The following is a 17614-nucleotide window of genomic DNA, read 5'->3' as shown; positions in this document are numbered from 1 at the left end:
GCCATTTGGAGTCCCCCCACCCTTCCCCTGCGTTCCCCCTGAAGATCGTGAGGGAGGCCATGCCAAGAGTTATTTAGCTGTTAGTGTCGCACCAGAACTACATTCCTCTGACTTCTGATGTCACTGATGTAAGTACTTTCTTCCATGTTTGTGTGCCGCTCAGGCTGCAGTGTCAGCTTTTCAAGAAAAAAGAGTAAGCAAAGGTAGGTGTGGCTCCAAAAGACAGAGAGAAGGAGCAACATCTACTGATCAGTCATTACTTAAAAACCTGTTGTTGTTGTTGGTCCTCCTCGTGCTGCTATAATATCACCAATCAATCTGGGCATGGATATAGGAAATCTGGCAACCCATCCAACAAGATAGGGTTTATACACAGACAGACAGGGCCCATTTGGGTCACTCCACTGCATCCAGAGGATGATCGATCAGATTTGGATCTGAGGAGTTTCAAAACAACACCTTGTTTTCCTCATGCCGACCCTGAGCGGTTCTGCCTTTTTTTTGCATGTCTTAGGGTGCATTATCCCTCTCAAGAGAAAGGCATGTGGACTGGCAATTTTCTAGTTTTATTGAGCACTCAAAGCACTTTACACCACAAGCCACACTCACCCATTTGCACACACATTCATGAAGGGGGCATCCCAGGGCAACAGCATTGTTAAGACAGAAACGTATGGCAAAGTAAAATCCCCACCAGGACCTAAGGATTCCCAGCAGAGCTTTGCTTAATAAAAAGATGATCAGTATTAATTGTGTAACCTATCAATTTTACCTCTTGTGTCTCGATGTACACTGAGCAGCAATACATTAGTTGTCAGTTTTTTGATAACATGACAGGTACAGGAGAGGTTCTCCTGTTGAGTTTTCGCCAAGGCAGCCAGCGGAGATTCAGAAGGAGTCCAAGTGAAGAAAAAGAGCCTTGCTCTGCTTCAAAGGTACTGATTGGTTGATTTGGTTCATTCAGACATCATGTTTTCAGCTCACTCTTCATGTTGAGCAACGCCAACCAGTTGTTTACTATATACATGCACAAATCTGCCAATCTTTTGCTTTATAAAAATAAACTATTTATCTGATTTCAAACTGATTAACTGCTCTTAAATATGAGCAATCATGGTCTCTCAATAGAAATAGACATCAGCAGGAAGCATAAAGAATTTCAGACATGTGGATGTAGAAATACTTCAAGCAAAGTGTAATTTTTAGTTGGGAAAATTGTGGTTTTGTCTACATTTTTCATTTCATGTAAATGTTTCATGGCATGCAACTTGTAAAAAAACCCAAAACCCAACAACAAACTAGTGCTGTCAGCGTTAATCTCGTTAAAATGAAGTTAACACCATAACCGTTACTGCGGATCGCCCGATGCGTGGCATCAACTCATTAACGAGCTAACCGTGTTAACAGACATGTTCTAATTTTATTTCGTTTGAACTGTTGTTATACTGGTTCTTATACGTTATTTAATATATTCTGTCCTGCTAACAACATAATTTCATTCCTCCATTGTTTATACATACAATAAATAGATATAATAAGTAAAAATATTTCAGTCTATTGTTGATTTCCCATTTTATGTTAATCAATAATAAAATAGATCAAATAAAGCTGGCGCAGTTCATCTGCCAGCAGGAAGTTGTTGGTTTACATACCAAAGTATTCTTGGGCAAGATACTGAACTGCAATTTGCTCCTGATGTGTTCACTGGAGTGTGAATGTTAGATACAAAGCATTAGAAGTGCATGGTTGAATGTTTGTGTCTGAATGGGTGAATGAGGCTGGTAGTATAAAGTGCTCTGAGTGCTCAAGCAGTAGTAGAGTAGAAAAGCGCCATTTAAGAACTGGTTCTTAAATGGCGCTTTTCTATTACCAGTTCATTTACCAGTTAACAAAACACATCAAAGGGGAAATCCTTGTCTCTACCTGCTCAAACACATGTGACTAATCATGTGACCACTTTTGCACGTTTTGTTGCAAGGTGGAGTGTCTCTCTTCCTCTTCACAGTCAGCAAAGAACTTATTTTGTCCGTTAGCTGGGTCATTAAAGCATTTTAACTTTTAGAAGTTGGACGACGGGGCAAATGAGGATGACAAAACAAGACAGCAAAGAAAATGAAGGACAAACAGAAGAAAAGAGAAAGAGCAGATGAGAGGCGGCCAGGCCTGGGAAGTGTAGGTGGGGGGTGAGGGTTTGAGCAGAAGAAGAGGAGGCGGTAGAGGCCGAGAGGCATGGAGGAGGTAGTGGTGGAGGAGGAGGGTGAATCCAAGCTGACCCCTGTGTCTGTGTGTGTTGTTGTGTGTCTCAGTGGGTTTCCTCTGCCCTGGCGCCAGCTGGAAATGCCTCCACTAAGCAGAGGCAGTACACACATCATCCTCCATTCACCGCCATTCAGTCCCCTTTGATGAGAGTAACACTATACATGCTCAGCGAGCCTCACAGATCCTATCAAGCTGCTATTTAAAGGGCATGAGCTAGAGCCGAGGCAGCTGATCATAACTTATCGAGCGCTCGAACGCGCTGTCATCCAGTTTTGTTGTCCCGCGGAGATAATAAAAGCAAGGACGATTGAGTAGGTTTTGTAATTGGAGTGATGTGCTTAGAGTGGTAGAGGTTTCATGAGGTACGCTGCCACCTAGGGGTCATCTCCCATTGTTGCAAAGAGGGATGTTCTTTCTGCATATTTTGAACCACTAGCTTGATAAGCAGAATCAAGATGGTTTACGTTTGCCTAAAAGTGTTTGAAATCACTAAAAAAAAAGATGTTTTATTGCCCTTCTTTGTTTTTCACTTTACAAGTGTAATTATGCCTTTTGAACCATAGCTTGAATACCTGCTATCAGATTAGGAACAGTTGCCCTTTTAAAGTTAATCCTCATGATGGTCTTTTTAAAATGACTCAATAGCCATGAAATTAGTCATTAGTTTTGTTTTCCTGCCGTGATGTTGCCCTCATGCAACAAAGACCTCGCCAGTAAACAATTATCCGACCTACACAGCGAGGTAAAGGCCCAAAGCTGCAGCCCAGACATGCCGTGAGGAAGAAAAACAACCGGCTTTGCTTAACTTAGCTTTAGTTTGCTTTGTTCTGGCCATTAAGGAGCTGAAATATTGTCATTACTCATAGACCAAATCATTTTACGACATCCTGTAATTAAGCTTTAAGCTAATAGGTTAATAAGACAAACGAAGTTTGAATGCTTAAAGTTGGTTTCTATTAGTGATGCCATTGCTGGGTGAAGCACAATGCTGCATGCTTTGCACACTCACACACGCGCACACATACACACACATGCATGCAACACAAACAGAGAACAGGCTGGTTTGATTTAGGTTTTGTGGTTCCCTCCTGGTTTAGCCTCAGACAGGACCAGAGACCAGTTCAGCCTGAGCCTGGCCGTCTCTGCTAAGCTTCAAGTTGAAACCCTCCAAATTGGGTTTAATCTGTGTTTTGCTTTGCCAATTATCGACCCGCAGAGTTGCATGGCAAATGGGGATGAATGAGCTTTAGATGGGCCTGGTTGAGAGGAAGGTCACAATGTGATTAATGGTGATCTGTTGAATGCATGACTCGGCTCGCTAGCTCTCATACAGGATGAGTTATCGGCAAACGAACATCTGCAGGACAAATGTAAAGTGTGATGAGGCAGAAATATCACTTGATGCTTAAGGAAATGTGTAGAAAACTGTTCCTAAAAGCCAAAGTGTCTACATTTGTTTTTCAATCAAGCTATGCAGACAAGCTCTGGTTTCATCTATTACCAGAGCTGTGCCATCAGTTTTATGGCGATTTATGCTGTCTGTGTTTGCTATTTATTATAATCAATGGTGTTCATGTCACGTTGAAATCATAGTAAGACACTCATAAAAGCAACATGACATCATTTGCACAACTCTGGATACTTTTAATCATTTTTACTATTGCTCCCAATGGGGCATCCACATATTTTGCAGGGGGAAACAGTCTTATTTTGGCGTTAGACTTCAACGTAAAGTCTAAATTACACACTGATGTACTAGAACACAGATAGAAGAGTCGAACATCTGCAGATTGAAAACCCATCTGATCCTTGTGGCTCTTTTGTGTCTGTACTTGAGTGGTTTTAATGTCTCTGTGTCACCCGATCTTTGTTTTATGTGTGTTCCTGAATAATGGTTGGTTGTTCTGACATGACTGAACAGGAAAATCTCCATAGTGGTCTGTTTTTATAATCTACATTTCTTGATTATTAGAATAAAAAAAATTACAAATTCCCCTCTGTTAGGTCACATCACAGGATTTTTATTACTTTAATCGAGGAACCAACCCAATTTATTCTCAATTGATTCTAACTTGAGTGAAAGGAAATGTTATTATTCCTTCAAACCAATTTTATGTCCAGTGTTATCCTTGTAAAGACACCAGAGAGGACATTAAATGTAAATTGTATTGCTGTAATTCAACAAATAAAGATCATGTCACATTATTGAGGCAGTAAAGTTATTCTAGCAGTTTCTGATTAACTGTTTGTGGTGCACTAATTAGTTTTACTTTAAGAGGCTTGCCTTTTTTTCTTCTTTTGCCTTTGGTGATGTTATGAGTAACAAACACTTCCATCTCAGTCTGTTACTGTTGTCTTAGTTTGCAGTATTCCTGTCTGTCTGTGGGATTCTCCAATTCTTTATTCCAGGATGTTCTCACTGACCTTTTTCTCCCTCTGGGTGTCTTCATCTTTTTTCTCTGCTGGTGTCAGTGTTGACACACAAAGCATATTTGGGATTCCATCATTTAATTAAAGGAACACAAAGTTCATATTGAATTACTCATTGCACTTCACCGTACCAGAACGCTCAGTGTTGATTATTTTTTGTTTGTCCTTTAAAGCACACAAAACATTTAATAAAATAGAAATAGCATTTCTCTCTGTGACCTCGTGCAATACTTACTTTCTGCCTTGAGTGTCCACAGTGTCAGTGTGAAATCTCTTCAGTATGTAGTGCCCTGTGGCAAAAAAAATGACTTTGAGAGTCGTAGAAATTGTATCAATATGCCTGTTTGTGCCGGAGAAAGGCGATCCCTTTTTTTTTTAGCGTGCATGCTGTTATCATTTAGGAGCAAGTGAATAAGAACATGATTTTGGATCCAGTGTCATTTATTCTGCTTTGTCATCACTTCACAGTCATGGTTTAAAACTCTGCCCACAAAGGGAAAATAATTGGTTTCCCACAATCCTTCTTCAATGCAAAACTGTTGTGTTAGATTAAATAGTCACTGACAAATAATGTAAAATCAATACAGTATGAACAAATTAGTACTTTGATGAAAGATGAAACTGCCACCAATGCTCTTTCTTGCAACTTTAAAAACAGCCTCTTCACTCTGTTTCATATGCCTCTCCACCGTCTTTCACCACATGCAGCTTGGTAATTTTTATGTTATCCTGCTCGCAGGCACAACCAAACAATCAAAAACAAAACCTGTGCAAGTCAAGATATTCATAAGCAAACTGAATTACAGCTCACTGTTACTGTAGTTCTCCCATCAACTAATTTTTCATGGGTTTTTCTTCATGACCCTAAAACCAAGAGCAGTTTTGAACGATAGAATTTGTTTTCCAGGTCCAGACCACTGAACAGGGGTGTGGCTACAAATTCTGGGACCCCTGACAAACTTCTCACAACCCCCAACAAGTTTCTAATCCCTGACATGTTCCAGGGAACCAGTCCAGCCTCTGGGTTTCCCGAAAAGGGTGTCACAGCCCAAGAACCATCGCTTATCCTCCCAAACCAAATGAATTTATTCAACATTTTTGTATCAATGTTTGAGCAGCCACTAAGAAACATCTCTGTTCTGCTTAGGAATGTCAAATATTTTAGTATTTTGTGGGGTAGAAACGCACATTTTCAAGACAGTAATCTGTCCTGATGTGTTAGTGGAATATCAGAATTTACCGCAAGCTGAGCTTTGCCCAAAATCACCCACTGCAAAGTATTTTCATCAACATGTGAGAAACAATCCTCATCTTTAAAATTATGTCATTTTCTCCAATGAATTTTAAGCCTCTGAAAATGGGCAACTGTGTATAAAAATGGCTGTAATTTTTAAGAAGTTGATGCAAAAGTTTTTAAAAATCCCTCAAACTAAAGCTGAAAGTCATCACTTTAATTTGATTTAAAGCCTTTGTGGTTGTGCACAGAGGCAAAAATACAAAATTGTGTCATTGCCCAACAAATAAGGTCCTAACTGTTTGCAAGTAAATTAACAAAATGAGTGTTGTGCAGATGATACTCAATGCATTTGCAATTTGACTTCTGCTGTGGTTCACTGCAACAAACGCTCTACTAGGAGGGATGTGTGACCTCCAATATATTTCATGATTATGGTAATTGGTAAATTGCTAAATGGTAATTAGCAAAAAAAAAAAAAAAAGCTTTTGGTGTACTTGTTGCACAGGGAATTTTTCACTTTACTGCAATAACGTTCATTTATTTGTTGTCTAATTCTATTTTCACAATCCTCTAATTACTTAGCTCACTGCGTTGTTGGGTGTGTACTAGTTGTATGAGACATAAAGGTCTTTTCAACGGCGGTGTGGCAGGTGGATCCGCTGCACTACTCCCAAATTCAAAGGTCCAACCAAACCTCAGTGAAGCAGCATCTGCACTTCTGCTCTACAATGTCATAATCATTTAGGGCCTCAGTTAACAGGCAGCTATGACATGGATTTTTACAGGATTAGCTTTGATTGTCACTGATGACAGATTCCCCAAAATCCCTCAGTGGGGCAACTCAGGGCCACTTACACAGTGGTTCAACTGTCAGCAAACCCCACTGAGATCCAGTTAAAGCTGATACAGAGCTCACTCACACTGCACAACACAATCCTGCTTTTTTGTTGTTAGGCAACCACGGTTTCACCAGAGGCTTATCTCGCTGCCTGTGGATGATGTATCATTATTGTCCCTTATAAAAGGAATGGAAATGTCACTGTCAATTTGAGGTGATGTTTCAGGCTCCTGTTACATGGTTTACTACGGAAGCCAAATGTGAGACAATTAAACGTTGAAAAACCTTATTGATATTTACTGAGTAGGATTTTTAGAGCAAAGGGGTTATTAAAAGAATCTCCCCTTAACCTCATTATGTTTTAAAAAAAAAGAAAAAAAGATGTCATGTCATGTACTCATTGCCTCACAGTGGCCTAATTCTTGACATGTTTTCACCCCTCACTTCATTTGACAGTGGTCATAACTGCAGAGAAAACAAAGAAATACTTTAAGGAAACACCATAAATTTGGAAAGGATGATGAACAACTGTCAACAAATAATGACAGTCGCTATTAAAACCGAAGCGACCCTCTCGCCACAAGCCTCTCTGGAGGGGGACGAGGAAGCCAAGAATAAATTGCCTGTCTGTAGTCATTTGAATGCAACATTTAGCTGTGATTTATGTGAAGGCAGAAAGGCATTATGAGAAAACATTTTCCAAGTGCAACAGCTTGCAGCAATTTACATTATATGGGGGGAAAACCGCTGAAACAAATATTTGACTGGCCTCCTATAATGAAATGGATATATTTATACACACTGAATTGAGTCAAAGGCTCTGTAACGAACGCACGGCTTCACCAAAGGACCTTGCTGCGTTCTTGTAGTAAACATTTTACTGATGCTTCAGGGGCCTCCAATGAAAGTTATTAGAGCCATAATTCTTCCAGCAGGCCAAGAGATACAACGATAATCCACATGAAGAGAGAGAAGATATGCTAGAGGGACTCTATTTTATCAGGGACAGAAAGAGATTCAGAGATTTACAAATTCAATTTAAATTACCTTTAAGCTGAAATACATTTTCTTTGCTCTTCCAATTACTGCACTGACTGTGCAACTCTTTGATGGCCCACATTTCCTCTTCTGCAAACAGAAACGTTTGTTTATTTGCAGCCTGCTCAACTTCAATAAAATCTTTTGCATACAATTAAAGCCATGATACGTAAATGTGACGGGTAAATTAAACGCTGAACCTGGTAGTGTGTTTAAAGCTGAGTTAGTCAACTTTTTATATTAACTTTGTAACAAATAAAAGGTAATGAACCAATAGAAATAGAGCACTCAGCTTTGAGCTTCCCCTTATGTTTCAGAGCATTTTAGTATCTTTGGTTTTGTGACTTGCAGCTTTCAGTTTTTCTGATTATGACAAATCAGAGCCAGCAACAGAGTCAGTATCCAACTGAAACTCACTGGGACTTGTACATATAATACTACTTATCAACATATTATGACAGGACAAGAAGTGAACAATTTCATCTTGTTGTATTTAGAGCATGTTATGCTTTCCTCCGAAATCCAGTAAAAGCTACAAAAATCTCCTAATTCACCTTTAAAGTTGATTACTTGGCATAGGACTTGTTTTCCCCTCATATTAAAAGGAAGACTTAAAAAAAGAGCCTTTAAAGGTCGAGAATAAAATTTATAGGACATGCATTTTAACTAATTAGTGTTAAACTAAAATCGGAACAATTAAATAATTAAACATTATTTCTTGGGCATGTTCAACATTTTTGTTTCTAAATTATTCCTGCTGCCTCCCTGTTTCAGAGCTAGAAAGTAAACCACGGTAAGTGTTACCAGTAAACTTGTGACATTTTTTTTTCAAATTGGCGAGATGATGTGTTACAGATGGTTACGACTGATAAACAACTATCTTGTCTGTACAGCATGAATGAAGCCACACACACACATACTTGAAACACGTTTGTTTGCGAGCATACAGAACCTCAACACTCCCCGTGCACAGGCGAGAAGACGAACAGAGCACTCTAATTAATATGTCACACAAAAAATATTTTAATGACTTACAAATGGGGGTGACTGCACGCTGCCCTGTGCCATTTATTTACAGTGAGGCTGAGACTTACTGGCATGAGGCAGCACATACAGCAAATTCTTAGACGTCTAAATTAGAGGGGGCCTGAAGTGTCGCGGCTTCAGATACATGTGTGTAACCCCTGTGGTCTCCAAGCCCCCTCCTTCCAATCTGTGTCTTCCCTAATCAGTGCCAAATGGAGACTTCTTTTTTCCTCTCTTACCCTGCTTGGAAGACAGAAGTAGCCATACAGAGAGGGGAAGGAAGTCATTGTATTCAATGAGAGCCTTCCATTTTTAGTTTTTACCGTCCTCCCCCTTACCTTCCACATAAATGCAGCAACTCTCACAATTACCAAGGCTTTCATGTGTCTCAGTGAGCAGTTAGTGGGGAAGGAGGACCGTCTGCTTATAAGTTAGTGGCATTTGTTTAGGAGCTGTGGGTTGCTAAATTCTGAATGCAGCAAAAAACAAGACACTCTATGTTTTCTTATTTTTCCTAATAATGTGATTATTAAAAAAAGGAACTTCAAAAGTAAGCTAGACTAGCGCATCTTTGCCCATATCGGGGGCAAAAAGCTTTCAGAGGTGCTCTTTAAAGTGAACATGTTGGACGGATGGACCGAGCAGCCATTACTGCACTTTTAATCTCATTTGCACCTAATGCCACAGTAAAAGAATTCCACACTTCACCCAGCATATGCTAGTGATTATTAATTAGTGTTTTGCCTGAATTTTAATAAGAGGGAGAACCAGTAAAAACCCTCACCCTCATACCCAAGGCAAATGCCTACAATTAAAGTTTACTATGTGTTTGTTTTTCAATAGTTTTTTTTCCTTCCTTTTTTATGCTCGGCTGATGCAACAGTTTGGCAGACATACGTGCGGAGCGGCTAAAGTTTCTCACAGAGCCGCAACGAGCCCGAACAGAGAAGAGTGACGTTCAAAGGAGCAAGTGAATTGGCCAAGGTGAAGAGGGGGATGTGACAGACATGTCAGCACGTGGCAAATGTTATCTTAAATCCCAGCCAAAAACATGGGGTCGACAAGACAGCAGCAACAAATAATTTGCTTCGGATTTAAACTAATAAATCCATAACTCATAGAAGCACAAATATCTTAAGTAATCCATCCATCCGTTCATGTGTTTATGATATACTCTATAAATTATAGCACAATTTTAAGGGCAATGTGTTAAAAGATAAAGACAGACAAGTGCTTATTTTGGATCATAATTTGCTTCTTTAAAAACTTTTTTAGTGTGACCCTTCAAACATGATAGAATCCATATAGTAAAAGTGCTAAAGTCTAACTTATTGTCATCATCACATATTGACTGTGCAGCTAAAGCTATCATAGAGCTCCTTTATTTTCCTGAATCTGTTTAAAAACATGTGTTCAAGTGTTCAGTCTTTTCTAATTACAGTTAAAGCTCACAGACTATAGTTTACCTTGACTCAATCCCACACACACCATCTTACTGCCACAGATACTCACTAGAGCATTAAATGTGTATTCATCCACAGCTGAAATAAGTCCCTTCCCCCAAGTTTAACCTGTGAATAAAGTTTAAAAGTTTAAAACAGTTAAAGAAATTATTAAGTTTTAAAAAGACAGAACATCTGCATTGGTCACAAGTTCTAATTTCACTGATATTGAGAAGAATTTGCTGCTACATGTTAGTTATTTGTATTTTGTATGTTGATTGTTGTTATGAGGCACTTTGTGATGCTTATTAAGAAAGGTACTATATACGTTTTTTTATTTTGCATTAAATAATACATTTGACTTGCTTCCCAACTTTTGCTTCACCCCCCAAAAAACATCCAACTTAAAAGATGTCTCCAAAATTTGACCTCTCAGGCCCAATATTTGCATACATTTCTGTTTACCCGTGTCGAGGAGAGTCCTGCTGGAAACACTGAAGCTTTTGTTGTGTTGCCGTCTCATCCTGGTTGATAGAGCAAACAGGGGGGTACCTCCTTTCATCTCCAGGGGAAATGCAGTCATTCAGCTGATCAACAGAAAGATGTGTAACTCTCCAAAGCGACACTCTGCTCACCCGTATGGTGTCTATGTGCATGCGTGACTGTGTGTGTGTGCATGTGTGATAGCGTGTGGGGGTATTACTACCATGGCACTGTCATTTGGCCCTGCTGACATGGCAGAAACCTGTCTGGGTCACAGAGTCAGCTGGCACCAGCGCTAATGGGCCTGGCCTGTGTGTGCATGTGTGTGAATGTGAACGCATGAAGGTCTTGTGTACGTGCATGCGTGTGTGTGCCAAACACTGCTCTCCGTCGACAATGAGCCGCGTTCTGAAACATGGAGCCGCGTGATGACAGGCCGATCGGCAGGAGACAATGCGCTGTAATTTGTGAGGGGCCTTGCCGCGAGAGGAATGATGGGTAATTAAGAGGAAGACACTGAGAGACACAGTGGGGGCTCGGTTACAGGCAACAGGCCATTGGCTGTGTGTACTGACAAGCCAACAAACCCATCTCTGGTTCTCCAATAACACGCTGGTCTCCGGCTCTGTTTCACACACACACACACACACACACACTGGTCTGCTTACCCTGCTGCCCCAACTACAAACCACATAGTGATAATTTTGTTGTGAGAACATTGCGTCTTTAAAAAAAACAGACATGTTAACTAGTTCAATGTTTTTGCCACAATATTCTCATATTTTTCATGTTTTAATGCACGTTCAATCCAAGTTGGGACATTCCAGAAAGTTGATTGTGTTCATCTGGACGTTTCAGTAGGAGAAACGTTACATCACTCATCCAAGTGACTTCTACAGTCTCAGAGACTGATGAGTGATGAAACGATTGAAACGTCCAGATGAACACAATCAACTTTTTGGAATATTTTTTCATTATCAGTTTTGTTACTTTCTTGCATTTTGAAGCTGTAAGGTTAGAATTATTGACATGTTTTTTGTTTTTCCAGCCATATTTAGAGGTGAGTAAGAGGGGCATCCCATGCAGCTCAGTTAGCAGGCTGGTATCTAGTTTGCTAATTAGTGCTAATTCTAATTCTTAGATGGGCCGTACCTCACAGCGGACCATATTTGTCAGATATTGTTGGATAAAAAAGTGACTTGCATTGGTGGAGCCTCGACAAAATCCAAATGGGTGAGTTATTTAAAAAAATCACCATCTTTATTATAAATGAGGAAATTATCTATAGATAACTAAACTATTTGCTGGACAAGGCTGTAAATTGATTGCTGAGATTTTAACACCTTTGCTATGTCCACCTTTTAACATTAAGACCAGGTAGGAAAAGTAAAGCTTCGCTTGTTGTACTGGGAAGCGGAGAGCAGCTCCTCTGGTTGCAAAAAGACTTTCAGTTGTATATAAGTCTATAGGAAAACAGTCCTCTTTTCCTCACCTCTGTGACCTCAATAAACACTTTACTGATGAGTTTATGGCATCAGCCACTTAGTTTCAGGTCATACAAAACAAAACATGAAAATCATTTTGTAAATTATGGTTGGAAAGGATGATAAACCATTTTGTCAGTCATGAGTCATTAACCCACTGACTGCAGTGGCGTCTTCTTCCGCAGTCATATCTACTACTCACTCATGAACGTTAATTTTGACGGTAAATTTGGATTTAGTCTTAGTCATGCTGGGAAAAAAATGTTTTTTAGCTGTAGTCATAAAGAGAGTTGCTCCACAGAGTTTACGGTCTTATTTTCCTTGATGTCAAATGTGAAAGGTGTCAATACCTCTACTCCCGAGCCTTCAGTCTCATCTTCATGAGCATCAGGGAACACGGGAGATCTAGCTCCTGTTTGTCAGGGGAAGATGAAACTTTACTGCACAAGGAAATTACCTCTCAATAGGTAACTTCCAAACTCATCCCGCATTTAACACATCTTAATTAGTCCTGATCGGATCTGGTCTCCCCAGAACATTTTCATCTCATTTTGATTTGTTGATGAAAGTGTCAGTACATTTCTTCATAGTGTTCATCCTTTAGGCTTTATTTAGTTATTATCTTGTTTTCGTAAAAAACAAAACAAAATTATCGGTCCGCGAATTAACACTGCTCGTGATGTTAGGCTTCAAAAAGCTAAGATCACGTTGGTGGGGCTTCACAATGGGATGTCACATAGCAATGGGTGATGTCATGTCATTCATGTTTATATATAGTCTTTGTTTTATGATCAACCTCAATCAGCCACTGGAGTAACATATGATATGACAAGATAAAATAAGCCAAATTGTAGGCCCTGGAATAGATGCTGCTTCCAAAAATAAAAGTACAGTTTATTTTATAAATGTTGTAAATAGATTTAAATATTTTTTTCATATCCAAGTTTCTTTTTCTGCATCATGTTTTGTTCTAATTGAACTGTATTTATTTTCTCTTAGATTACTTTATTAATTTTCCCCACTCTTTAAAGCTGCAAGGTATATTTAATGTTTTCTTTTCAAACAATGAATTAAATTGAGCCCTAATTAGATGAATTTATTGTACTTATGTACATGAAACTACACATTTTCTTCTTTCTTTAAAATGAGGCTTTTGTAGGGATTTTGATGAAGATGATAACAGCAGAGGCACTCATGTGCATCCGCACGTTGTTAACATAAAAAGACAAACAGCAACAGGGATCTGCATTCACTGGCTACTTTATTAAGTACACCTTTTCATATATCTAATCTAACAATCATGCGGCAGCAACTCATTGCATTTATGCATAAAGACATGGTCAAGACATCCTTCAGAAGTACAAACTGAGCAATAGGAATGGGAGAGAAAGGTGGCTTAAGTGACTTTGAAGGCGCCATGGTTGTTGGTGCCAAACGGGCTGTGTATTTTAGAAACTGCGGATCTACTGGGAATTTGCCCCCACAATGATCTCTAGAGTGTACAGAGAAAATAACCAATTCCCCTTCTGAAAATGTGTTATTGATGCCAGAGGTCAGAGGAGAAAGGCCAGACTTCATCAAGCTGGTATGAACAAGAGAGTAACTCAAATAGGTGGGCACAGCAGCAGAAGACCACACCAGGTGCATTTACTGCCAGCTAAAAACATGAAACTGAGGCAACAAGTTACATGGGCTCACCAACTGATTGAGACTAATGAAGTGAAAAAACACAGTATAGAAGGCGAGTTCAGAAACTCACCATTTAATCAGAAACCCAGTTTACCTAAAAACACGCAGAAGAAACAAAATATTAATGAAAATCAAATAAGGGAGTCATTTTTGCTATACTGATTTATCATTATTATCTTAAATTATGCCCATTTCTGTTGTAGGAAATAGACTTTAATAAGGACTGTCTTTCACTAGATGAAATTTTCTCAAAATCATGAAAAAGCAGTCTGAAACTTCAAAAGATGACCAGAATGATTTGTGATAACCCTCAGCTCCGCAGTGCTGTGGTCCTAAATCAAAGAACATTGTTTCTTTGTAAGATCTACTGCAACTTAAGGAGAAAGAAACTTAACACCATAATGATATACAAAAGTATATCACTGCAAGCCTTTTTTTTTTTAACATTGTCAGTGACAGCAACAGTCAAAAGAGCATTTTCCTTTGAAAGCAAACATCTAAAATCAAGTATACATTTTTACCTTCTGCTTTTTATCTTAAAGTATCTCCAAAACATATATTAAGGCTGCAGCTCTTGCAGAAGAAAAGACTGTGGTTGAAATCCAATACATATGAAAAGAAGCATTTAGCTGTCCAGAAAATCTCAAACATTTTCTCTTTTCTTTGCATTTCTTCTCTTCCTCTGCAAACCTTTTCATCTTATGGAGGTTTCACCGCATTACTACAGAGACCTTAAACCGCAAGACCAAATCCTCAAGGTACACATTGCATAGATTCTGTTCCCACAGACCTTAAAGACCCATATCAGCACATGTCTGCACATCTCTCCCTTACATCCTGTAAATCACCGCTCTTGGCCCCATTAAATAAATGTGCTGGAGTCGCTAACTAATTGATAGCGTCACAATCTGAACTGGTTCATAGTGGCACTAAATTGAAAACACAAGGGGAGGAAGACAGGGGGATGCTGGTGGTAAAGGGAGGGAGGAAAGGCTTGTGAGGAGAGAGAAAGAGTACAGCGGAAATATCAACAAGGGACAGAAAGGATTTATATGAGGAGAAGAAAGAAAATATAACAGATAACAAATATGTTGAAGGGAGAATGGTAGGGAGGTCTACCAAGGAAGAAGACATTAAAAGAGAGAGAAGGAAAGGTGAATAGCTACAGAGATACAGAGGAGGAGATGGAGGACAAGAGAAAGACATCAGGAAGATATGTGGAAAATATTTATATTATGTCCATGTTAAGCTTTTGAAATCAAACAAAACAGGAACTTAGTTTCATGTCATCTATCCATTACATTACAAACAACACTGGGTAAGGACTCAGCAGTAAAGGTTGCTAAGTTTTTAACTATTAATCTTGCATCATTGTTTTGTTATTTTAATTTTGTCCGCCTATTAGTTCATAAACATGTTAATTTCTGGGCTTTTTAACATGGGGGTCCATGGGGATTTCCTTTCCAAATAGCAAAGTGGCTCAGGACCGGATCCACCCTGGATATTCTACTGGCTCCATAACAGATTCACAAACTGGGTTCAGTCTGCTTGCATGGTAAAATGGATCAGAAATGAATTAGGATCACAGATCTGGGAAAGATCAGGACTGGATCTGATTTGGATAGGTGACAAAAACAACAGCAGCAGCTGGTTACAAGGTAACATGTCTGTGAAGGTTCTCAGTCATCCAGGTCATCGCAGTCAAAGGAGCTTGCAAAGAAAAGCGTCTGGACTTCTTTAAGTCGCTTGAAGACGTTTCACCTCTCATCCGAGAAGCTTCTTCAGTTCAGTTACAAGGCAACAACATTCTGTCGACTAATGATAGCTTTGAGCAGCCTAAATATCGCACTCTCCCTCTGATAAGCAGTTATATTACATTCCAGTATTTAATGAGAATTTATTCACTAAGTGTCTGTCCAATAATGATAGATCCTTTTAAAAGAAAGTTCTACTGATAGCAGCTAACAGCAGTAATACAGCAGTGCTTGCTGGCAGAAATGTTCAGGATATCTTCAACACCTCACCTCTGTATCGCCGTCATCAGACAGAAGTGAGCTTCACTGACTCATCTACTCAAATCGGACTCCTTTCACAACAGGTATAACTGTCACAGTCATTCATGATTGTGACGATCATGTGATCATGTGGTGGTGGTGTTTGGTAACCACACAAACTACATGTAGCTTGCTTTCTAGACCAAAAAACACAAAAATGCAACATTAATTAGTTTTCTTTATTTATTATTAATTTATTTCCTTCATAACAAAGGTTCATTGCTGTTCTAGTTCATTGGCCTGCACCCAAATTTCAGATCCTACTGAATGAAAAATGGATAAAACATGAATATCTCATTTTGGGTTATCTTTAATTGTTTAAACTTTAAAAGCTGGACAATATTTTAGAGGACACAGTGAGAAAAGGAGAGAAAGACAGAGTTGGATGTGAAGAAGCAGAGGGAGCAAAGGTAGTCAGGAGGAGGGGGTTGTTGTCTTTGATCTCAGTGCATGTCTGCAATGCTATTTTCCTTCAAGGCTTCCTGGTAAGTTTCAGTAGACACCAGCGGGTCCACTCTCAGGAATCGGACACTAATGGATCAGTTAAAGGGGCCTATGCTTTATGGCCAGGCTAAGTGTTATCATCTGGGGTTAAAGACACTGACCACAGAGCAAACTTCTGCCTGATAGCTGCTCCTCTGGGGGATTACAGTAGGCTCTTTGCCAGAGTAAAGGTCTAACTGAGAGAAAGTGCTTCTCATTCTTGTTTTGTTTTGGTTTATTTATCTCACTTGGATCTCTCCCTTCATCTCATTCTCTTACCACTCTCCTCCTCTTGTGTCTTTTTACTTTTAGATTGTTCTTTCTGCAGACACACATCAGGGAATACTTCTGTAAAGCCCCCTGAATGCTATTTGAAACCATTTGTCAGCTGTGCAAGACAGAAAGCTGACGATGGATTCCAGAGGTTGAGGTGACCCCTCTCATACAGCAGTTTATCCGTGGGACCTGTCAGGGCCGACTGGTTCAAATATGATCCAGGGCTCGTCAGATAAGGATCACAAAAAAAAGAGACATGCCTCCTAAAGTGATCATTCTCTGCCTGTGTTTTTGTTTAGCGATCAAGCCAAGAGGTGGATTGACAGTCGATACACTCGCTCTAATTGAATGTGATAGCTTCAGTCATTAAGTTAATTGGCAGCTGGTTTTGATCATGACCTGTCACACTCACTGAAAGATTTTATGGCTTAATTTTTGTAGCCAATTGGAAAAGTTCAATCTTGCAACAAATACCACATCCACGAGGGAAGACCATACCTTTCACTTGGGTCTTTTCATCACTTAGTGTTAACAGCATGTGTTGTGCCAAAGTGTCACTACCGAAGCAAAGGTAACACAGAAGCATGTTTTCACCAACTGGGGTCCAGGTGAAGACGATTTTTATTAACTGCTGAAATTTTCAGATATGTTCCATATGTTGCACTGGTTAACTGTTTCTAAATACAATGCAGTTCATTCTTTGTTTAATAAAAAAAAAATACAAGACAGTGCAAAACCCTTTACTCGGCAGGTCTGAGGATATTTGTCTCATTGTCAGTAAGCACCATGAAAAACCAAAGCCATGAATGGAGTGGTTTTTATAATCACCTTTCTGCATCCTTTTGGCAAAAAGCATCCTTGCAGTGAACAGTGAA

This window comes from Haplochromis burtoni, unplaced genomic scaffold (assembly GCF_018398535.1).
Source record: "Haplochromis burtoni strain Fernald_Lab_line unplaced genomic scaffold, NCSU_Asbu1 Contig_140, whole genome shotgun sequence".
In the NCBI taxonomy this organism is placed as follows: Eukaryota; Metazoa; Chordata; class Actinopteri; order Cichliformes; family Cichlidae; genus Haplochromis; species Haplochromis burtoni.
The sequence above is the reverse complement of the archived record's forward strand: the minus strand, read 5'-3'. Positions refer to the sequence as shown.